Source organism: Cervus canadensis, chromosome 5, assembly GCF_019320065.1.
Source record: "Cervus canadensis isolate Bull #8, Minnesota chromosome 5, ASM1932006v1, whole genome shotgun sequence".
Lineage (NCBI taxonomy): Eukaryota > Metazoa > Chordata > Mammalia > Artiodactyla > Cervidae > Cervus > Cervus canadensis.
In genome coordinates this window covers 10,919,734-10,943,871 of record NC_057390.1, presented here as the reverse complement: position 1 = coordinate 10,943,871, position 24,138 = coordinate 10,919,734, and positions in this window count along the sequence as shown.

Genomic DNA, 24,138 nt, shown 5'->3' with positions numbered 1-24,138 from the left:
AGAGGTTGTGGCTAAAACCACCAGGAAGCTGCCCTCACCATGGGTGGACATACTGCGCAGACAGTGCAGCCTGTGGAAGGCAATGCAGCAACATCAGCCATTTCAAATGAACCTCTCTCTCATCCCAGGAGTTACACAAGAATCTCTCCTAAAAAGTGCTTGCAGGGAGCACAGCACCTAGGAGGATGCTTGTGTGAGGGGAAAGAGAAGACCATCTTAAAGCCCATCAGTGGTGGGCTGGCTCAACCGTTTGCATGCTCTGCAACCATTTGTTAAAAATTTGGTGGAGGTATATATACCTACACAGCGACGTGTCCAATAGATATTAAACAAGGAATAAAGCAAGTTTAAAATACTTTGATTCAATGATTTTTTGTAAAAAATTTTCTAATAAATGTTAGTATATGTATGGAACAGAAGTAAACCTGAAAAAATGGTGGTTATTTTGTTAGGAGATTATAGAGAAGCTTTCATTTTCTTAATAATAATTTTGGTATTGTTTAACTTTTATGCAAAATGTATATATTAGCTTCGGAATTCGAAAAGAAAAATAAGTCTATGGATCATCTTGTCAGGACAGAAGGGTCTTGACTGGAAGCACATTTGAGGCTGGCAAGGGTTATGCTCTAGCAGGAAGACGGGTGCCACAACACACCGACATCTCCTAGTGTGGCTGCGTAGGAGGAGGGGGGCTTTCCTCGAAACCTCCCCGCCTGCTCCCGCTCATTGACATTTGGGAATATCCTGCAATTGGCTGTTTTCTTCCAGCCAGTTGTACCAGCGGGTCATGCTTGTCTCTCCCCCGCCGTTAGGAAGCGTTGACTTCACCAGCCGGAAAGCCGTGATCTTAGACGCCGGACACAACGTCCCTCCTGGCCCCTGTAGTGGCCTCGGGGCACAGCGCTGCGTACCACCTCCCGACTCGGGCGTCATTTCCCGGAGTTTCTGAGGGGTCTGTAGACCAAGTTGATCCTAACCCCTAACTAAGCTCCCGGGTAAAAGGCCGCTCCTTCCTTGCTCAGCCTCCTCGCGCGCTCTCGCCAGAGCTGCCGAGACCCGGCGGATGCGAACGCAGCCTGCAGCCCGCGGAGGCGGTGCCCACATCCCACGGTCTGCGCGCGCCCCCTGCTGCCCGCTGCGAGAAATGACACTCTCCATCGGCCTGGCCCTTTGGCCCTTCAGTCGGAGACTGAACCTTCTCCCTGAACCTTTCCTGTGGCGGTGCGTTCCCCAGGCCTTGTTAGGACAGCGCCCAGGCACTTAAAAAGCAAAATGGTGCCTCCGTGAAAGGGCACAGCACCCCCGAGGCTATAATCCCACTTCGGAAAAGGCCTAAGTGACTTTCTGCATCACGTCACGCAGGTAAGATGTAGGAGCAAACCACAACCTATGTTTCCTGACAGCAAGTCCAGACCTCTACGAAGCACTGAGGGAATGGAGGGCGTCAGTTCTCCAGGGCACTGTATGAGGAGCTCTGCGGAGACTGAGAAGACGGGGTCCTGTCTCCCGAAAACCTAGAGCCCCAGAGCAGGAGCAGGCCGGATTCTGTGTCCTCTCAGCTGCCCTCGCGGGCCAGGGGCCAGCTCCGTGAGTGTGTCTGTTCTGTCCTGGGCTGGACCTACCCAGGCGGTGAGCATTGACAGGGGCCTCCCCAGTATCAACCCCAGGTGTGCTCCCAGCAACCAGAAAAGCTCCAGCTCAGGAAAGCTCCAGAAGCACCCTCCCCCGGGGCTGAAGCTGTGAGTTCCCTGGGGAAGAAGAGACAGTGCAAGGTCAGGGCCAGAGAATCCTGAAGGGAAGAGAGGGTGTCCTTCTGCTAGGTACTGGCTGTGTCGCCTGGATCAGTGGCTTGCCCTTTCTGAGCCTTATGTGCCTTATCTGTAAAATAGCATTCATAATTTATCACAGGTTGAGAAGTGGATTCACTGCTACAACTTTGCCATGTCTGGCACACAGAACATGACCCGAAAATGTCTGCTAACGGTGTAATGGAAAAACAAATTGTAGTCTATTTGTTTTTTTTAATACTCTGAAGAAAGTGAAAGTTGCTCAGTCGTGTCCAGGTCTTTGCAACCCCATAGACTGTAGCCTGCCAGGCTCCTTGGAATTCTCCAGGCCATAATACTGGAGTGGGTAGCCGTTTCCTTCTCCAAGGGATCTTCCCAACCCAGGGGTCGAACCCAGGTCTCCTGCATTGCAGGAGGATTCTTTACTGTCTGAGCCACCAGGGCAGCCCGAATACTCTAAACCTGTGAAAATTAATAAACCATAGCTACATATATAAAGCTCACATAGTGCTGAGTGAAAGAGGCAAGCTGAATGACAAGTGTAATGTGATACCACCTATATAAAGTTTAGAAGCATGCAAAACATTTCATTCTATATGCTGCTTATGGGTAAGTAACTATGGAGGAATTGTAAGAGCATGAATGGAAATGACAGCACCAGGTTAGAATAGTAATTAACTCCAGTGAGTGGAACTGGTGAGAAGTATAAAGGGGCTACATATGTGTCCATGGTACACTTTTTTAAAAAGATTTAATTATTTATTTTATTTTTTTGACTGTGGTGGGTCTTCGTTGCTGCATGCAGGCTTTCTCTAGTTGCAGGAAGCAGGGGCTACTCTTCATTTTGGTGCTCAAGCTTCTCATTGCAGTGGCTTCTCTTGTGGAGCACAGGCTATATGCTCGTGGGCTTCAGTAGTTGCAGCCTGTGGCCTGCAGGCTTTAGGGTATGGACTCAGTAGTTGGTTGCTCCACAGCATGTGGGATCTTCCCGAACCAGGAATCAAACTGATGTCCCTTGCATTACAAGGCGGATTCTTAGCCAGTGGACCACCAGGGAAGCCCCACCATGACTTTTACTTTAAAAAAGAAGAAGAAGAAAAAAAAAACTGAAGTAAACAAAGCCAAAGTTGACAACATTGGATGGTGAGTTCTTGGGTATTTATCATATTTTTATCTATAACTTTCTTAGTGTTTGAAACACTTTATTATAATAAAAAAAAAGCAGAAGATAACATTGCTCACCTTTGATAACCTTTTGAGACCCTTTGATAACCCCTGCTTTCAGCAGCCATGTACCGCCACTTGACCAGTTCTCCTCCATCTTTAATCTTATGCAGCCATGTTTTTCTTGTCAAACTGGAACCCAAATGCAGACGACTCCCAACTCCAGCCCAGACACCTTCTCTTACCCAACTTCTTGTCAGATGTCCCACAGCAATGTTTCTCAGACCCTAACCCTCAATATAGCCAGAAGTACCCCCAAAAGGACATGTTGAAAGAAGATACTCGGATATCTTGTGGAAACTTTTGAATGCTGATGATAAATAAAAAGGTCTTCCAAGCTTTTTGACAGCAGAAGGGTTTTCTACAAATGAAAGTCAACCTGACAGCAGACTTTTCATCTGCAATGTGAAATACTAGAAAACAGCTGTCAGAAGCCACGAAACTTCTATCCATAGGGCACTAAAGAGAGAACTTTAAAATAGTTTTGAGTAAAAAGGAACAAGGAAAAAAAACTTTTTTATGTAAAATAAAAACACACATGCAAAACAGCCCTGCATATTTTACACAATAAATATTGACTATAATTGACTATAGTCAATAAATGTTGACTATGTATGGAAATAGTCAATAACAGATAACAAATATATAAGAGAAAAGTTTATTAGGGGAGCAGGAGAACTGGCAAGAGGATGAGGACAAAGAGGAAAAGACAGACAAAAAGAAGAGTAGTCTGGTGTAGACCTCTGATGGGAATGGCCATGAAGAGGCAGGAAACATTACCTCAATCCTCTGCTCTTGAGGTCCAAAATGCAAAAAAATCATTAAAAAAGAAAAGCGTTCCCAAATTCAGCCAATGGATTAAATAATGAGCTCTGTGTGTGTGTGTGTGTGTGTGTGCTCAGTTGTATCCGGCTCTTTGTGACCTCCTGGACTGTAGCCCACCAGGCTCCTCTGTCCATGAGATTTTCCAGGCAAGAATACTGGAGTGGGTTGCCATGCCCTCCTCCAACTCCCCAACACTCACAACGTGTGTGTGCGTGAGCCTCTGCTCCACCCCAGGAACTGTTTCTGTATTACTTGTTTTAGATTTTACTAAATCCAACAAACTGGATGGACTGTATTTGGTGAAGCTAAACCATCAGTTACACTCATTCATGGATTTATTCATGTAGCAAATATTTGTGGGCTGACCATTCTATACCAGGCTCAGTTCTAGACACCAAAGGAAAAATCAGTAAGCAAAGCAAATATGAAAAAATCTCTGCTCTTTAGGGAGCTTACATTATTGTTGAGAGACATAACAAAAATAAATAAATAAGGAAAATATATATTTATTGGAGAGTAATAAGCACTAATGGTTTCCCAGGTTGGTCAGTGGTAAACTGCCAATGCAGGAGATGCAAGAGAAGGCTTGATCCCTGGATCAGGAAGATCCCCTGGAGTAGGAAATGGCAACCCACTCCAGTACTCTTGCCTGGAAAATTCCATGAACAGAGGAGCCTGGTGGGCTACAGTCCATGGGGTTGCAGAGTCAGACACAAATGAGTGACTGAGCAAACACACACACATAAGCACTATGGAGAAAAATTAAGCAGTACGGGGAAATAAGGACCATAGGACAAGGCCAAGAAGGGCAGGCCAGGGAAGGCCTCATTAAGAAGGTAACATTGCAGCAAGGACTAAAAGAAGGTGAGGGATTGAGGCATGCACACGGCTGCAGGACAAACAGGAGGAGGGAATAGCAAGTGCAAAGGCCCTGAGGTAGGAGTGTGTTTGGTCAAGGGAAAGACAGAAGGCCAGTGTGTCTGGAGCAGAGTGAGATGGGGGACAGTAGCAGATGAGGCTAGAGAAATAAGAGGAGTGGAGGACCTTGTCAGCCGGGGAGTCAATGGAGTTGATAGATTCTTTACCGCTAAGCTACCTGGGCTCTGCAAACTATGTAGCTTGTCTGGCTTGTGATCAGATAGTGGCTGGGACTGGACCAATCAGGATAGCGTTACTCACAAATCTAGCATCTTGGCTGGGAGGCTGGGACTCTCATTCTCTCTGCATGATTAGCTTGGGCCTCCTCACATGGAAGCTGGATCCCAAGAGCGGGCACCCAAATGGCAAAGGGGAAACTTCAGAGTCCTGCCTCAGAAGTTACAGTGTCACTTTCTTCATATTCTGCTGACTAAAGCAAGTCACAGGGCTAACCCAGATCAGGAAGAGGGGATGAGGAAACGGGAAGGCCTCTTTGCAACAGAGCATGTGGGGAAGAAGCCATCTTTGAGCACATACCCTACCATTCCACGTTTGCGGCCTCTGGGCCCACAGGATGTGCCTGCTGCCCTGTCCCTACCTCTGCCAAAGCTCCCAGCTGAAGCCAGTTGAATTGGTTTGTCTCAAGTAGGGTGGGGGTCTATTTTGTCCACGTAAACTTCGAGAATGACTAGAGGACTGGCCTTGGCTAGACAGGCTGTGAAGTACATTGATTGCGTAACCAAGTAAGGTGGTAAGAAAAGGGCAGGCCGAGTAAGCTGGGGACATGGCCCTACCCCTTTCCCCTGACAATTGGAATGAGGAGTTCAAAGCATGTGTAGAGTCTCGCCATTCAAGGAATGGTCCCCAGACTAGCCCCACCACGTAGGAGTGCATTAGAAATGCAGAATCTAAGAATGCAGCCCAGACTCACTTTGAGCTGGATCTGCAATTTAACTAGATTCCTGGGTGATGTGTCTGCACACTAAGGTTTGAGAATCTGGTAGACTCTGGAACAGTTTCTCACCTTGGCCCCACAGTGGAATCACTCAGCAAAGTTTTACAAGTGTCAGTGCCCTGGGCACACCCCAGGCCAAGCAGATCAGCATCTTAAGGTGGGAGCCTGGCCTTAGAATACTTTGTTCCTCACTAGGCCCTTCCCCTGCTGAGTGAGGAGGCCAGGCTCCACACCCTTCCTGGCTTAGGACTTCTCACTGGGTGAGCCCCGCATGGCTTCCATCGGGAAAGCCGGGAGCCAGGGCAGTTTCCAGAGGGGTCCAACCCTCCCTCTCCTCATTGGGAGCTTGTAGACACTGGTTTTCCCAGAGCACTCTCTGGACCCTGGGGGAAGTACTCCCACATCCCACGCCTACCCCTACGTTTGAAGTCAGGACCCCAAGGGGCAGCTCTCCATGCAAGTGTGAACAGCAAACAAGTCAGTCTGAACACAAATAAGGTTACTTCCTAACAGGAACCTCAGTTCAGTGCTGAACAAACAGGCAGCCAGAGCCCCCCCACCCCGACCCCTAGACCCCCAGCTGGTGGCAAGACCCAGCCTCTGCTCCTGGCCTGGATGTGAGGTTTCCCGGGACTCCAGTGCTCCTTCCCACCCATTTCTCTCCCCAGTCCTGGACTTGGCCTCCCAGGCCTTAGTAGGCGATGGCAAAGGCTTGGGGACAACCCCAGAAGCCCATGGTGGAAGAGCCTTAAAAAGGTTACAAGGGCACAAGGGAAGGTCTGGGCGTGTGTGAGGGCCTGTGACAAGTCTGCCCTCCTTTCCCTCCCCAACACCCCTCACGTCTGCCTGTGACTCACACACACACCACCACCGCCAAAATGATGACCTCTGTTTCCCTTTCTTCTGGACACAGAAACTGCTTTCTATGTGGTTCTTTCATCTTCTCCCCCTCCAACTCTATCTGCTTACAAGACACTTGGAGAGGTCACACACATAATAACCCAACTCCTCTTGGGTTTTTCCATTTCAACAGCATCCCTGAGTTTCTGGACCTTCAGACCAGGTTTGAACATGATGATGCAGAGACAGGCTCAACTTTTTTAAAAGCCCCAATCCCTTTGTTCGTCTCTTCTAGTGGTGTTGAAAGTTTACTCAGTTATGGGCAGTTGAAACAAGCTGGTCTTTTATTTTATTTTATTTTATTTTATTTATTTATTTTTCAAGCTGGTCTTTTAAAGGCTTTACTCTGTCTCACACACACTCTTCTACTATAACTTCATCCCCCACTCACCCCGAAAGGGAAAAAAATAATCCTTCTGCTTTGAAGGACTGTGAAGCAGAGAGGAGAAATTAATTCAATTAAATTCAGTTTCAGGACTTCTGGTGGTCCAGATGTTAAGAATCTGCCCGTGCAGGGGACACAGGTTAGATCCCTGGTCTGGGAAGATTCCACATACTGTGGAGCAGCTAAGCCTGTGCTCCACAACTACTAAGCCCGCGCTCTGCAGCTCCTGAAGCTCATGAGCCTAGAGCCTGTGCTCCAAGACAGGAGAAACCACCGCAATGAAGACTAGCCCCCGCTCATCGCAACTAGAGAAAGTCTGCACACAGCAACAAAGATCTAGCACAGCCATAAATAAAGTTCAAGAAAAATTAATTTCAGCCATTTAAGTTGACACTTCATTGTGGAATTTAGAGTCAGGTGGACCTGTGTTTGAATTTTTATAGTTCACTAACTGAAACAAATCTTAGCTCTTCAAGATCCAGTTTCCCCATCTGTAAAATGGAAATGACAGAAAAACCATGGAGATGAATAAGATACACACCTTACACAGAGACTCTGGTATACATAGGGGTTTGGTAGAGGGCCATCCCTCTTCCTTATTCCTTTCTTTAGAAGCTGGAGGGATAAAGGAGAAATAGAATTCAATTCAGCAAATATATGTGTACCCATTGTGGTAGGCGTGGCTGGTGGGTAAAATGACAAAGAAGCTGCTGACCGGGTGTGGGTTGTCATGAGGGCATGGTGTACAGTGAGCTGGAAACTGAATTCTGGACCGAGTTTTGCCTTTTGTGCAAATCTCTCCCCAGTTAGCGGGCTGGACTCAATGTCCTTCCTTACAGTACAACAGAGGCCTTTGACTAGCTGGTTGTGAAGATCTCAACAGCTCCGTGGGTAGAAAATATACCAGTTCCCTGAATTAGGGCTGTTTGCCCTGGTACTTACACTTCCTCTCTGATCACTGCTTCTTCCCTCTTCCCTTGCCCATCCCTAAATCTGGGGAGTCCAGATGGGTCCATACTAGCTAGCCCTTCTCTCTTCTCTCAAAGCACTTTCTTTCTGCATAATCTCCCCCTCTTCTTGCCTTGGCAGGCTTTCCTTTCTTTGGAAGTATCCACAGAAGAAAGCCTCCTCCGAGGAGACTTCCCAAATCTTTGAAGCTATAACTAATCTCTGTCCTTCATACTCACATAGAATCTGTGCTTTTAGTTTGACAGTTGCATTACTTAGCTGTGACTCTCCCCTACCATGAGACTGTGAGTTCCCAGTGGGAACAAAGGGTAGTCCTCATTTCTTTGTAGCCCTCATAAACCCAGCACATAAAATAGGTCTCAAGCAAATAGATGTTTGTTGACTTCGGCCTAATTAAAGAGCATAGGATTTCAGAGAAAGTCTTAAAAGCAGCATGCATAAGAAAAAGCTAGGAAACAGTAGGTAACTGCAAAGTGCAATGTGTGTTAGCAATGTGTGCCTCCTCTGTGTGGCTGTGCATTCCTGGGAGAGAGGAACAAACAGTTTGTTTGCTGTTGGCCTGTCAGATGCAAGGGGGTGCAGGAGGGGCAGAGGAGGGGAGAAGCAGGTGTTGGAGGGAGCTGAGGCAGCCGGGCAGGAGCTGTGGGGCTTCCCTCCAGGTAGCCCTCAGACCCTCTCTTCCTGTAGGCTGGGCTGGATTTGAGCCCTTATATGTGTGGACCCTGCATCTCAGCTGCAATGACCTTCATATTCCCTAGTTAGCTCCCTTCTTCTGGGTGGAAAAAGTCCCCATTTGAGAAGATGAAAGAGAAAAAGAGATGGAGAAAGAATCTGCAATACAGAAGGTGGAAAAAGAGAAAAGGGACAAAGATTCTCAAGGGTGCTGGAGAAAAGGGCAGCTAAGGGGCCTCCCAACATAACCTTTTCCAACTTCCTCGGTCCCCAGGGCCCTGGGGTCCTGACTAGGGCTCAGAATATTGGTGTGTACTGCTGGTTTTCTACCTCAATCCAGAGAAAGACTAGTTCTCTACTGCGGTGGTGTGTTCTGCTGCTGTTGCTGTTAGTCACTTCAGTCATGTCCAACTCTTTGCAACCCTGTGGGCTGTAGCCCACCAGGCTCCTCTGTCCATGGGATTCTCCAGGCAAGAATACTAGAGTGGGTTGCCATGCCCTCCTCCAGGGGGATCTTCCCAATCCAGGTGTTGAACCTGAATCTCACATCTCCTACATCAGCAGACAGGTTCTTTGCCAAATAATGGACATTAGCATAACATTTTGTTAAATTTGAATGAACTCTGTACTTTAGTTAGTAATATTGTATCACAGGTTCATTTGCTGTTTCTTTTACAGCATAGTATTTCTTTATATTCTCAGAATTGGATTAGAAGTTTCAAGCTTCATTCAAAAAATTTTTTGAAATCATTAAGATAAAATTTTTAGATTTTAGCAATAATACTAGATGCCAAAATACATGCAATTATATTAAAGTTTTGAATGAATATAAATTAGAAATCTAGCATTCTATTCATACTAAGTCAAACAAGTGGAATCAAAATGTACATTTTTTAGCTAGGCAAAAATTAATGTTTTCTAAAATATATATTATGTTATATAATTATATATATTATACATGTTTTCAAAAATATATATATTATATTATACAGGAGGCAGTGATCAAGACCATTCCCAAGAAAAAGAAATGTAAAAAGGCAAAATGGTTGTCTGAGGAGGATTTAGAAATAGCTGAGAAAATAACAGAAGCTAAAGGCAAAGGAGAAAAGGAAAGATATACCCATTTGAATGCAAAGTTCCAAAAATTGCAAGGAGAGGTAAGAAAGCCTTCCTCAGTGATCAGTGCAAAAAAAATAGAGGAAAACAATAGACTGAGAAAAACTAGAGATCTCTTCAAGAAAATTAGAGACACCAAGGGAACATTTCATGCAAAGATGGGCACAATAAAGGACAGAAATGGTATGGACCTAACAGAAGCAGAAGATATTAAGAAAAGGAGGCAAGAATACACAGAAGAACTATACAAAAAAGATCTTCATGATCCAGATAATCACAATGGTGTGATCACTCACCTAGAAACAAACATCCTGGAATGCAAAGTCAAGTGGGCCTTATGACAGCATCACTATGAACAAAGTTAGTGGAGGTGATAGAATTCCAGCTGAGCTATTTCAAGTCCTAAAAGATGATGTTGTTAAAGTACTGCACTCAGTATGCCAGCAAATTTGGAAAACTCAGCAGAGGCCACAGGACTGGAAAAGGTCAGTTTTCATTCCAATCCCAAAGAAAGGCAAAGCCAAAGAATGTTCAAACTACCACACAATTGCACTCATCTCACATGCTAGCAAAGTAATGCCCAAAATTCTCCAAGCGAGTTTTCAACAATACGTGAACCAAGGACTTCCAGATTTCAAGCTGGATTTAGAAAAGGCAGAGGAACCAGAGATCAAATTGCCAACATCCGTCAGATCATCAAAAAAGCAAGAGAGTTCCAGAAAAACATCTACTTCTGCTTTATTGACTATGCCAAAGCCTTTGACTGTGTGGATCAAAACAAATTGTGGAAAATTCTTCAAAAGATGGGAATACCAGACCACCTGACCTGCCTCCTGAGAAATCTGCATGCAGGTCAAGAAGCAACAGTTGAAACAATAGACTGTCTCCAAATTAGGAAAGGAGTACATCAAGGTTGTATATTGTCACCCTGTTTATTTAACTTATATGCAGAGTACATCATGAGAAATGCTGGGCTAGATGAAGCACAAGCTGGAATCAAGATTGCCAGGAGAAATATCAATAACCTCAGATATGCAAATGATACCACCCTTATGGCAGAAAGTGAAGAATAACCAAAGAGCCTCTTGATGAAAGTGAAATAGGAGAGTGAAAAAGTTGGCTTAAAGCTCAACATTCAGAAAACTAAGATCATGGTATCCAGTCCCATCACTTCATGCCAAATAGATGGGGAAACATTGGAAACAGTGACAGACCTTATTTTCTTGGGCTCCAAAATCACTTCAGGTGGTGACTGCAGCCATGAAATTAAAAGACAGTTGCTCCTTGGAAGAAAAGTTATGACAAACCTAGACAGCATATTAAAAAGCAGAGACATTACTTTGCCGGCAAAGGTCTGTCTACTCAAAACCATGTTTTTTCCAATAGTCATGTATGGATGCGAGAGTTGTGTCTTAAAGAAAGCTGAGTATTGATACTTTTGAACTGTGGTGTTGGAGAAGACTCTTGAGAGTCCCTTGGACTGCAAGGAGATCCAACCAGTCCATCCTAAAGGAGATCAGTCCTGAGTGTTCATCAGAAGGACTGATGCTGAAGCTGAAGCTTCAATACTTTGGCCACCTGATGCGAAAAACTGACTCCTTGGTTAAGACCTTGATGCTGGGAAAGATTGAAGGCAAGAGGAGAAGGGGACGACAGAGGATGAGATGGTTGGATGGCATTATGGACTCGATGGACATGAGTTTGAATAAGCTCTGGGAGTTGGTGATGGACAGGGAAGCCTGGCGTGCTGCAGTCCATGGAATCGCAAAGAGTTGGACATGGCTGAGCGACTGAACTGATCTGATATTATGCACACTATTTTTATATATATGTATACAAAAGTTTTTCTACTATGCTTGATAAAGGCTTGAGAAAGAACAACAACAAAAAAGAGATAGAGAAATTGGAAAACATAAACTAAGTGAAATAGGAGCACTGAATATGAAATAGGAAAAGTGAAACAACCTAGATAAAAGTAGAAGATCGTCTTATAGTCCACTTATTTTTAAACATGGTTGCTCATTAAAAACACATCTGCAGCTTTGGAAAAAGAAAGCAATATCTGGACATTTGTATGTTTCAAAAAAAAAAAAAATTCTTAGATAATTCTGATATGTATCTGAATTTTAAAAAGTGATTATTGGTTCTTCTATTAAATGATAGTTTTAGTGATATAGAATTCTATTATTTTCTATTGACCAATCAAGATAGAATGGTATTAAGTGAATAATAGTTACATAATCACAATAGTAGAAGACATTTATCAGTTTTCACAATCAACAGCCAGACAAAAAATAAAAGATAATTACAATTGCAAGCCATAATGGAAACATGATTAGCCTAACAACATAAAATAATAACATACAATCTAGGGGGTTAAGTAGGGTGATATGGTAAGTGGAAGTGCATACATGTACATGTTTTCATCCACCTAGCCAGTTTATGTCTTTTGGTTGGTGCATTTAATCCATTTACATTTAAGGTAATTATCAATATGTATGATCCTATTATCATTTTAATTGTTTTGGGTTTATTTTGTGTAGGTCTTTTCCTTCTCTTGTTTCCTGCCTAGAGAAGTTCCTTTAGCATTTGTTGTAAAGCTGATTTGGTGGTGCTGAATTCTCTTAACTTTTGCTTGTCTGGAAAACCTTTGATTTCTCTCTGTGAATGAGAGTCTTGGTGGGTAGAGTATTTGCAATTAAGTTCTTCCCTTTCATCACTTTAAACATATCATGCCATTCCCTTCTGGCTTGTAGAGTTTCCGTTGAGAAATGAACTGATAACCTTATAGGAATTCCCTTGTATATTATTTGTCATTTTTTCCTTGTTGTTTTTATTTATTTTTTATTTTTTAAAGTGAGCAGATATTTTTATTTGCTACTAGTCTCCTTGTTGTTTTTAATATTTTATCTTTGTCTTTAATTTTCATCAGTGCGATTGCTCTGTGTCTTGGTGTGCTCCTCCTTGGGTTTATCCTGCCTGGGACTCTACACTTCCTGGACATGGTTGACTATATCTTTTCCATGTTAGGGAAGTTTTCAGCTATTACCTCTTCAAATATTCTCTTAGGTCCTTTCTCGCTCTCTTCTCCTTTTATGATCCCTACGATGCAAATGTTTGTGCATTTAATGTTGTCCTAGAGGTTTCTTAGGCTGTCTTCATTTCTTTTCATTCTTTTTTTCTATATTCTGCTCTGCAACAGTGATTTCCACCATTCTGTCCTCCAGGTCACTTATCTGTTCTTCTGCCTTAGTTATTCTGCTATTGATTCCTTCTAGTGTATTATTCATCTCTGCTTGTTTGTCCTTTAGTTCTTGTATGTCTTTGGTAAACATTTCTTGCTTCTTCTCAATCTTTGCCTCCATTCTTTTTCTGAGACCCTGAATTATCTTCACTGTCATTATCCTGAATCATTTTTCTGGAAGGTTGCCTATCTCTACTTCATTTAGTTGTTTTTCTGGGGTTTTATCTTGTCCCTTCATCTGGGACATAACTTTGCGCTTTTTCATGCTGATTAACTTTCTGTAATGTGGTTTTTGTTTTAGTCACTACAGGACTTGGGGTTTTTTTTGCTTCTTCTGTCTACCCTCTGATGGAGGAGGCTAAGAGGCTTGTATAAGCCTCATAAGCCTCTTCTGTTAAAATTAGGAAGTTGATTGTGAAGGAGTGGGACCATGAAAGTTAGGATGGAGACATGTATTGACAGATTCCAGTGAACCTGGGGACCTTGAGTGCCTAAGTTCTGCTGAACCTCTTTTTTCAGTGGCAATGACCCTTCCACCCCAGTAAGGAATCTTCCTTGCCTGTGGGGCCTGTAATGGCCTTCCCTGAAGTAGTGGTCTTGATTTTTCTCAGGATCTACCTCCACTGCTTAACAGGCTCAATTCCAAACAGACTTTAAAGGGTGAAATACAAAGCATGATCCATGAGAAGGTGTGATAAACACCAAAATAATTGCCTGACTTTGCCGATTTACATCAACAGAAACCTAGGGAAATGTATAGATATGGATCCTTAAGGTGCAGAATCAGGATAGAAGGAATATAAAGTCAGATTAGGCTATATTTATTTACTAATGTAGAGATTTCTGATTCAACATGAGAACTTGAGTGTTTCCAAACATTTGCTCAGTTGGTTGATTGAAATCTGGAAGTTAGAAGGTCAACACTTCTTTGGTATACAGTAGAAGAAAATATTCAAAGATTAAGGAAGATTGGAATGCTACAGTAGATTTATCATATAAGACCTATTTACCTATCACCTAAAAACATGCTCCAGAAAGTCCAGAAAACACTCCTTTCATCAAATCTGTGAAAAACACATTCATAGGAGAGCTCTGATATCCTTGAAGAGCTCTATGGTGGCTATTCTCTGTTGGCCAAAAATGATGGAGGAATTTACAACATTGATCTGGCTCCCCAAATTCAGTAGAGATGATGGAATCTCACATTATCAGGGACCAAGTGATGGTACTTAATTACCAAAGACAAAGCAGGTATAGTTACTGTAGTGGACTCATGAAAAAATGTGGCCATAGTGGGAGGGATGGAGGTCATGTATGGGCTTAGTAATGGATTCTCATTCACCAACACCAGTCTGGCTACAGCCACTGTTGCGTGCCCAACCTGCCGAGAGTAGAAGCCAACACCGAGTTCCCAGTTTGGAAATCAATCAGCCACCTGGTGGCCGGTTGTTTACATAGGAAGGAACAGGGCTTTGTTCTCACTGGAATATTCAGTAACTGTGACATGGATATTCCCTTTCCTGCCCACAATGCTTCTGCCAAAACCACCATCTATGAACATAAAAGATGCCTTACCCACATGTCATGGCATTCCACATAATATTACTTCTGGCCAAAGAATTTCTTTTATAGCAAATGAAGACCAGCAATGGGCTCAGGCTCATGGAATCCACTAGTCTTGTCATGTTCCCCATCAGTCTAAAGTGACTTGGTCTGAGAGTACAGTAGAATAGTTTTTTGAAGACTCAGTTATGGTGCCAGCTGGGTGGCAACACCTTGAGGGCTTGGGTAATGCCCTTCAGGATGCAGGGTATGCTCTAAATGAGCAACTGATATATGGTGTTCTTTCTCCAAAAGCAAGGATTCATGGGTCAGGAAGCTGAACATAGAGATGAGATAACACACAGAATTTCTCTAGTAGAATTATTGTTTTCTGTCTCTGAAACTTTGGGCTCTGCTATTTAGAGTATTAGTTCCCGAAAGAGAAATATTTTCTCAGGAGACACAGAAGTGGTTCTACTGAACTGTAAATTGAGACTGGCCCTGGCTACTTTGGGCTCCTCTTGCCAGTGAATCAACAGGCAAAGAAGGTTATTGTATTGCCTGGGGTGGTTGATCCTGACAATTAAGGGTGGGGGATGGGGAGCATCTTAAAATCCATAGCAAAACTTAAAACCCATAGCAAAACTACTACAAACTAATACAAGAAGGAGTGCTATTGACACATACCGGAAACAAAGGTCACCCCATCAGGCAGGGAATATTAAATGGGGAGTAGAAGAGTATTTATAAATACCAGCTAAAACAACACAACCTGTTGCAGGAATAAGGACAAAATTTTTCTTCTTATTTCAATGTAAATATTTTTGTGTTTTAACCAAAATTTTCCTTCCCTTCCAATTCCTCTACTGTATAAATAAATTTTTAACATTTATTGTTACAGGATGTAATGGGTAGTGTGACTTAGCTAGAAGAGAAGTTAATATCACCAAACTACGAAAACTATGAACCTGTAGACTTTACATCCTCTTTTGTCAGGGGAGAGTTAGAAATGAACATTTTCCATATGGATACCCAATTGATATGACATATTTTCATTGTACAGAAATAGGTATATCAAGTTAAGCAGAAACACAGTTTTGCTGTCATTTGCTTTCAACCTTTATTTGAAAGTTAAGTCTGGTGAAAACAAGTATTTATGGATGCCAAGTTGACAAAGGCTGGACAATGATGGCTTTGTACTTGGTCACCTTAGCTAAGCTGGAATCATACTTCCCAGAATTTCCTTTCCTCTATGGTTCTAAGCTAGGATTGGCCACAGGAGAAATTTCCACGAAAGGTAGAAGTGAAGTAGCTAAGTTTATACTTGGAAGGTAGCAGTATGGTCAGGTGTTATTACAACTCAGGTATAGTGCTGTGGACCTGTTGGTTCGCTTTACTGGTGTAAGGCAGGCGCTGAGCCTGCAGGTTTTAGGTCTCATTGGATCTCCTTCTTCAGCCTCTTCAACTCCTGGGCTAAGTACAATTTTAGCTCTGAGATGAAAGACACCAGATTCAGCTATCGATCTCTTACATCACGAAGTTGGAGGCTTCAAGGTAGTGAAAGAAGTGAGTTTCAGTTTCTTTTTGTGAGTTTCAGATCTTCCTCGAAGGTTCCAGTTATTCCATTCCTCTCCACTTCATGTCCACTTTTCATTCCTCACTGCCTACCCTATTGAAGTCTCAGTACCAGATGCAGAAGCAATATCTGTCCGTGAACTGTTTAACTAGTTCCTATAGTTATATACAATCAAATTTTCATAATAAATGCTTTATTCCACATCATCCTTAGTGGATTAGATTTTCTAATCAAATCCTGTTAGCTCTGTGGGTTGTAAATATCTTCTCTCATTTTGTGATTTGTCTTTTTATCTTTGTTTATGGTGTCTTTTATTGTACAGAGTTCTACATTTGAATGTTTTAAAAATTTATTGTCTTTCTTGTATTTAAGGAATTACTCCTTATCCTGAGGTCATAAAACGATGCCTTTTTAAAAAATGAAATCTCCCTTTTTCTTTTTCCATAACAAAGGTCCATATTATCAAAGCTATGTTTTTTCCAGTAGTCATGTATGGATGTGAGAGTTGGACTATAAAGAAGGCTGAGCACCGAAGAATAGATGCTTTTGAACTGTGGTGTTGGAGAAGACTGTTGAGAGTCCCTTGGACTGCAAGGAGATCAAACCAGTCAATCCTAAAATAAATCAATCCTGAATATTCATTGGAAGGACTGATGTTGAAGCTGAAGCTCCAATACTTTGGCCACTTGATGCAAAAAAATGACTCATTAGAAAAGACCTTGATGCTGGGAAAGATTGAAGGCAGGAGGAGAAGGGGACAACAGAGGATGAGATGGTTGGATGGCATCACCGACTCAACAGACATGAGTTTGAGCAAGCTCTGGGAGATGTTGAAGGACAGGGAAACCTAGCATGCTGCCATCCATGGGGTTGCAAGGAGTAGGACATGACTGAGCAACTGAACAACAACAAAAATGATGAACAGACACTACAACATTGGATATACATGTCTTATTCTTGACTTTAATTAGGGCTGCTTTTGAAGTCTCATTTTTAAATATAATTCTTGCTGTAGGTTTTTAATGACCATCCTTTACCTTTAGTTCAGTAAAGTGTATAATTTTTAAATGAATGAGTGTTGAATTTTATAAAATTTTTTTCTGTGTCTATTAAGATCATTATATTTTTTTCAATCTAGTTTTGTAGAATACTACTTTGGTATCTACCTTTTCACCCTGAAGTTTACTAAAAATGTCATTTTTTAAATGATTGTAGAATGTTTTTAAATATTCTTCTGTATCTATTTAAAGTATCACATTTTTTTTCTTTATTTTATAAATATGGTGTATACCTTAATAGACTTTATGATGTTTTCTTACACTCCCAGGACAAACCTTACTTGATCATGATTATTATTTTATATAAACTGCCAAATTTGATTTGCCAACATTTTATTTAACAATTCAGCACCTTAGGATCATAAGAATAATTGGTTTAAAATTTTTTGTTTCACAGTATATTATTTTCTGGTTTGGACATCAAGGTTATGCTAGCCTCAAAAATGATTTGGGTAGTTTGCCCTTTTTTCAACTGTGAAACAGTATAAAACCAGGATTTCTTAAACTATTGGGACTGGATTTGGGAGGTTGAAAGGAAAAATGATTTGTAAAATTTTGATTACCAATTGAACAGTTAGTGGCATATTGTTTTCTATTTTTTCCAAAGTCAATTTTAACAATTTATGTATTTCTGGAAAATGATCTGTTTTATATAAGGTTTCAAATGTATTGACAATTCATGATAATCCCTAACAATAAGATGATCTCTGTTTCTAGCTTTGTTCTGCCATCATTTCCAATAATTCTCATTTTGTCTTTTCTCTTTTTACTCTTGATCAATTTTGATAGTGTTTTGTTTATTCTATTTTCTTTTTCAAAGAACCCTTTTGGATTTTATTGGTTTTCTCAACTGTACCATTGTTTTATATGCTGCTGCTGCTAAGTCCGACTCTGTGCGACCCCACAGACGGCAGCCTACCAGGCTCCCCTGTCCCTGGGATTCTCCAGGCAAGAACACTGGACTGGGTTGCCATTTCCTTCTCCAGTGCATGACAGTGAAGTTGCTCAGTCGTGTCAGACTCTTAGAGACCCCATGGACTGCAGCCTACCAGGCTCCTCCATCCATTGGATTTTCCAGGCAAGAGTACTGGAGTGGGGTGTCATTGCCTACTCTATCTGGTCACTACATGTTCTGTGAATTGGCATTTAGATCTAAAGACTTGATCAGATTCATGTTTGATGTTTTTTTGACAAGAAAACTTCATACATAAAGTTGCATACCTTCACCAGTAGGCACATAATTTCTAGTTGTTTTTCTGATTGTGATGTTAGAGGCCACTGATGATTCTTGCCATTATGATTAATGCTAATTTCTGTCCCACCACTTTAGTTGTCTAAAAAAATTTTTTTTTCTAGTAAATTCTTCAGACAGATTCTGGTAACAATATTCTCTCTCTTTCTCTTTTTAGCTCTTCACAAAAACATCTTAAGAAGTTAGGAAAGCTATCCTGGCCTTTTCTCCTGTTCTGGAATAAACACTCATCTCACTTAAACATAGGCTAAGGGTTCTGTCTTTTTGTTGCAATGTGACTGCTTCTCTATTTGGACTTTTTTCTGCTATCTTTTTTTTGTATCTTCTGTTTATCATTCTTTTTAAAATTTCTGTTTCCTACCTTCTAGAGAACTGATAAAATTTTTCATATACATCCTGCCCCCTTTTAAAAAACCCTTTACTGGTTTGGAAGATATGCATTGCATTTCTATTCTTTTAGTCTTTCCCTTAAGTAGTTAATATACATTCTTAACTATTATTTTTGTCTACTAATATGTAAAATTAGTCAGTATCTTACATTTTTCTCCTGAACATGACAATGACATTAAGAGGCCCATTGCATAATGCATTCAATCTTATTTTGCTGTGTGAAGCTTTAGCTTTTTTAATTAAAACAGATTCTTTTTAACAATAAACAGTTGCTAATTAATCAACTTCTATATTTTTCTTATACCTGCACCTCTTGGGTTTTTTTCATTGCTAAACTACTCTTTTAATAGGTTTCGTAAGGAATGGCCTTTGGGTTGCAAACTTTCTTGGCTTCTGTGTGTCTGAAATGTTTTCATTTTTGCCTCTCTCTTGAATGATAGTTTCAATGGATATAAATTTTATGTAGACAGTTAACATCTCTCAGTACTTTAAAGAGACTACTTCATTGTTTTTTTCCCATTTCTTAAAAAATTGTGATAAAATGTGCAAAGAATTAACCATCTTAACCAACTGGAAGCGTGCATTTAGTAGTATTAAGCACATTTACATTGTTCTATAACCATCACAACCATCCATCCCCATAATTCTTTTCATCTTGTATACTGAAACTCTATACCCACTAAATAGTAATTTCCTGTAGTCCCCTCCACCTAGTCCCTAGCAACCACCATTGTATTATCTGTCTTTATGATTTTGACTACTCTACCTTATGTAAGTGGAATCATACAGTATCTGTTTTATTGTGATAGGCTTACTTCACTTAGCACGATGTCCTCAAATTTCATCCATATTGCCCAATTTCCTTTCACTGAAGAGATATGGCCACAATGGTGGAGTAGGAAGACCCTGAGCTCACTTCCTGTCACCAGCACACAAAATTTACAACTACTTACAGAGCAACTATCTATGAGGACAACCTGAAGACCAGCAGAAAAGATTTTTCTACAACTAAAGATATAAAATCTGGAGAAGGAAATGGCAACCCATTCCAGTATTCTTGCCTGGAGAATCCCATGGACAGAGGAGCCTGGCAGGCTACAGTCCATGGGGTCGCAAGAGTCGGACACGACTTAGAGACTAAACCACCACCACCAAAGATATAAAGGAGGACCCACAAGACAGGTAGGAGGGGCAGAGACCTGGTATGGTCAAGACCCCCATCCCTGGATAGGAAATGCCAAAACAGAAGGACAATCACAATTGTAGAGGTTCTTCCCAAGAAGTGAGGGGTCTGAGCCCAACATTGAGGCCTCCAGGCTGGGGGTTCTGTACAAGAAGATGAGCCCCAGAACATCTGGCTTTGAAGGCTTGCATATGAGAGAGCCAGGAACAGTAGAAAACAGAGACTCTGTTCTTGGAGGGCACACCAAAATATTATGTAGTCTGAGATCCAACACAGTGGCAATAATTTGTATGAGCTTGGGTCAGACCTACTTTCTGATCCTGGGAAAACCTCCCAGAGAAGCAGGAAGCAACTGGTAGTCCCTTAGGGGCAGCCATTTGGGGGAGTTCATTCTACCAGGACACTGGGGCTACAAAGCACAATTTTGGAATCTCCCTCTAGTTTATAATGCTAGGAGCTTATCCACCCACCAGCAGGTCAGAACCAGTCCCAAGACCCCCAGGGCTGAGCAGCCAGACATTCGCGGACCCAGCCCTGCCTGACAAATGGCTCAGCACCAGCCTTCCCAGCCCCCACAGCCAGGCACCCCAGGACCTGGTTCCACCTACCAGTGGGCAGCAGCCACCACACAAGGTAGGACCTGAGGCCGTGAAGCCTGCTTAGGAGGCACCCTGACAGAGGGGAGAGTATTGCTGGGCCCCATAGGATGTCACCTGCATAAGATCACTTCTCCAAGATCAGGAAATGTAACCAACCTATCTAACACATGAAATAAACATGGAGAAGTAGTAAAATGAGGAGATAGAAGAATATGTTGCAAACAAAGAAGCCACACAAAACTCCAGAAGAACAACTAAGTGAAGTCTACTTATCTCCAGATAAGCAATCTACCCAATAAAGAGTTCAAGATACTGATCATAAAAGATGCTCAAAAAACTGAGGAAAAGAGTAGATGAACCTTGGGAAGCTTAATAAGGCATCAGAAATTTATAAAGAAGGATGGAAGAGATTTGAAGATAATTACTGAAGTGAAATTGTTATAGGTCATCAAGCTAAGAATTTTGAGTTGGGGGGATAATTCTGAATTATCTGGATGGATCCAGTGTAATCACAAGGGTCCTTATAAGAAGAAAGCAAGGGCTTCCCTAGTAAAGAATCCACCTGCCAATGCAGGAGTCACAGGTTCCATTCCTGGTCCAGGAAGGTCCTACATGCGGTGGGGCAACTAAGGCCACATGCCACAACTAATGAGCCTGTGCTCTAGAGCCCACAAGCCGCAACTACTGAAGGCCGCGTGCCCTAGAGCCCATAATCTGCAATGAGAGAAGCCACTGCAATGAGAAGTCTGTGCACCGCAACTAGAGGGTAACTGCCACTCTCCACAACTAGAGAAAAGCCCGCGCAGCAACGAAGATCCAGCACAGCCAGAAAAAAAAAGAAAGCAAGCAAGAATGTCAGAAAAAGGGAAGAAGATGTAAAGATGTTATGCTCCTGCACTTGAAGGAGAAAGAGGCTAGCTAAGAACAAAGACATACTACCAGCCTCTAGAAGCTTGAGAAAAGCAAGAGAACAGATTAAATAAGAAATAGATTCTTCCCTTGGAGATTCCAGAGGGGAGACAACCCTGTCAACATCTTGAATTAGTCCTAAGAGATCCAGTTTTTACTTTTGACCACTAGAACTATAATATAATAAATCTATGCTGCTTTATACCAAAAAAAAAAAAAAAAGAAGAAGAAGAAGAAGGAATCAACAGTAGATTAAATGATACAGAGAAACACTGAATTAGAAGACAGAGTAATGGAAATCACCCAAGTTGAACAGAAAACAATTTTTTTAATGAGGACAGTTTAAGAGACTTCTGGAACAATATCAAACATGCTAACATTCACATTCCAGATGCCCAGAAAGAGAAGAGAGAGAAAACAGGGGCAAAGAACTTACTCAAAGAATTGATAAGTGAAAACTTCTCTAACCTGGGAAAGAAACACATGCAGGTCCAAAAATCACAGAGTTCCAAATAAGATGAACCCGAAGAAGTCCACACCAAGACATGCTGAAATTAAAATAGCAAAAATGAAGGATACTTAATTATATTTAGACATAAATATAATTTAGACATAAATATAATTAGCTATAAATATAAAGATATTTAAAAGCAGCAAGAGAAAAGCATTAGTTACATACAAGGGAACTCACTTATGACTCACACAAAAGGAAAGAAATTCAAATATAACACTAAAGATAGTCATCAAATCAAAAGGCATGAGAGCAAAAGAAAAAGGAACAACAACAAAAAAAAACTACAAAACAACCAGAAAACACTTAAAATGTCAATAAGGGCATACCCATCAGTAATCACAAAAGAATATCTTCATGGCTTCATATAGGCAAAAAGGTTTCTCTTGAAGGACACAAAAGCAGATTGTTAAGCTTTATTACAATTAGTTATCTTGTTCATCAAAAGAAAATATTAAAAGAATGAGAAGGCAGGCCACAGAGTGGAAGAAGATATTAATATTTGCATCTATATATATTGTAATAAAAGTCTTGATCTCAAAATATCTATATCTATAACTACTCTTACAAATTAATAAGAAAAAGATAGTAGCCCAGTGGAAACATACGGAAACCACTGGGACCGGGGCTTCACACAAAAGGGGATATCCAAATGGGTGATATCCAAAAGCTCAGCCTAAAGAGTTTTCAGGGAAATAAATGTAAATTAAAATACATTTTTCTAAAGGTCACATAGATAGGGGATTTGAACCTAGGCAGTCTGTTAACCTCTCTTGCTCTATTTACTCATATGTTAACTAGGGATATTAATATCTATATACTCATGAACTTACAGTTTGAAGAGAAATAAATCAAACAATAGAAAACAGATAACAATGTACTGAAATACAGTGAATTTTGTATGGAAAACCCAGACCTAAAGACATAGTAACCACACTTTTTACCTAAAAATCAGTACAGACTTAACAAAGATTTCATACATCTTCTATTTTACAAGTTTTTTCTTGTTCTTTGTCAACTCCGCCTGATTCCAGGGTGCATGCTGTTTTTGTAAATAGCTTCTCTCCTCCCCACAATAGCTATCATGTAGCTAAAAACTCAAACTCATTCAACTCTTGTAAGAAGCTCATTAGGTAAGTATTATTTTCTCACTTAAGAGATCATTCCCATTTTATAAGAAAATGAGGCTTAGAGTGAATAGACCACTTATCTGAAGTTACAGTTTGGTGACGAAGTTGGGATTTGAGGCCAGGTTTGTCCAACTCCAAAATCCACATTTTCCATCATCTTGCTCCACTGTTCCCCAGCCACCTAAGTCGCTATCATTGTAGGCCCAAAAAAAGCAGTGTCTATATCCCTCCTCATAAGGCCCACTTTTGGTACTTTAGCACTGCAGTCTGGGTGGTCCTGGGGGTAGACATTGTCAACTCAGACTCTACCTCTTGGAGGAAAAGCTCCTCAAAAAGAAACACATTGAGGGGGACTTCCCTGAAGGTCCAGTGGCTCAGACTGGAGCTCGAATGCCGGAAACAGGAGTTCCATCCCTTGTCAGGTAACTAGACCCAGTGCAGCGAAATTTTTTTTTTTTTTTTTTAAAAAGAAAGAAACACGTTGAGAAATGAAATAGTATATGTAAGATTTGAAAGTTATGGGGTCCAGAACTTTCCCACTCCTGGTGGATCTGACCTCACCGGAAGAGAGAGTCCTTCCCACCCAGGCCCCTTCCCTGGGGCTCTGATTGCTGTACCCTCATTTCTGACCCTGCCTTCTCTGGCCACAACACAGTAGACCTAGACCTGGGGTCAGATGGGACACCTGTTCTTCGTTTTTCCCCACAATCTCATGTTGCAGACTGCCTGGGGTGGGGGTGGGCTGGGGGTGTTGTTCAGGAGGCAGGGCCAGTATTTGCTGAAGTGGGAAGTGGGGAGGGACAGGAACCCAGCAAGGTTTCCTCCAGCCCTTATTTAGCAGAGCAGACGGTATTTTGGTGTCCCCAAAGAGCTGACGCCTATGGACAATGCCACTGAACTGCACCTCGACCCGCTAGAGTGGTTTCGATGTTACGCATTGATTTGAGGAGGCATAATACTACAGGAGCCTAGAAGGCAGGAATTCCTTCCAGT